This window comes from Artemia franciscana, chromosome 21, assembly GCF_032884065.1.
Source record: "Artemia franciscana chromosome 21, ASM3288406v1, whole genome shotgun sequence".
Classification (NCBI taxonomy): domain Eukaryota; kingdom Metazoa; phylum Arthropoda; class Branchiopoda; order Anostraca; family Artemiidae; genus Artemia; species Artemia franciscana.
In genome coordinates, this window is record NC_088883.1 from 26,177,355 (window position 1) to 26,178,423 (window position 1,069).

The window sequence follows — 1,069 nt, forward strand, 5'->3', positions numbered from 1 at the left end:
GAAGAGGGAATAAAATTTGCTTACCAAATAATTTCAGCGCTGGTCGACTTCCGTAAGGGCCACTCGTAACTGACACCCCATCTAGGCTATTTGAAGAGTTTTTGTTAAACAGTCCCAAGGATCTCAATAAATCCACTTGAATCACAGATGTGAACTCCCCTAAAACTGAACAAATATACAATTTAAGTTACATCTAGAAAGAATCCAAGGTCGGCTGTAGATAACTTACTAAGGGGAAGAGAACGAGAATGCAAAAAGAATATTTTTGACAAAATGAGTTAAGACCCCCTCCCCTAGAAAATATATATAAATTCTGTATTTCTGTATGTGTTTGACCCTCTAGTGAGAAAGAGGAGTGAATATTCCTGATTTGTTCGGCAGGTATTAAATAATAAAAAAACGGTTTTTTCAACTTAAAGTAAGAAGCAGCATTAAAACTTAAACACGTATAAATTGATAATTATGTGAGGGGGTTGCTTCTCGTCAACACCTCGCTCTTTACGCTAAAGTTTTCAGTACTTTGTAGTACTTCTTATTGTTCTAATTAAACGAACAGAGTGTTTCAGGAGTCGCTCTTTAAAAATTGGAACATAATTAAAACTTTAGCGTAAAGAGCGAGGTGTTAACGAGGAGCAGTCCCCCTCATATACGTAATAATTTCTGTTTAAGTTTTAATGTTGCTCCTTACTTTAAGTTGAAAACACTTGCTTTTTTTTATTTAATTTCTGGTCTTTTTAAACAATGGCAGGAAACCTGGCTACATCTCAACAGAAAAATCCCTCGTCCCACAGATTTATTCTCTAGACAATTTAATCCTGGTGAAAATTTACCCCGGACAATTACGCGTAAAACTGAGTCGGCAAAGAGAAAGCAAGACATAAGAAGAATTTTGGATAGGAATTCTGGCAAAATTCCCCAGTGTAAAATTTCCCCTGAATAGTTCACTCCCTGGAAACTTCCCGCCCCATGGAAAATTATCCCCTTGGGAAAATACCCCAGCAGAAAATTTGCAATTCCCTCCACCCAAAAAATGTGTGCATACTTCTCAATAACGAATACTATACGTAAA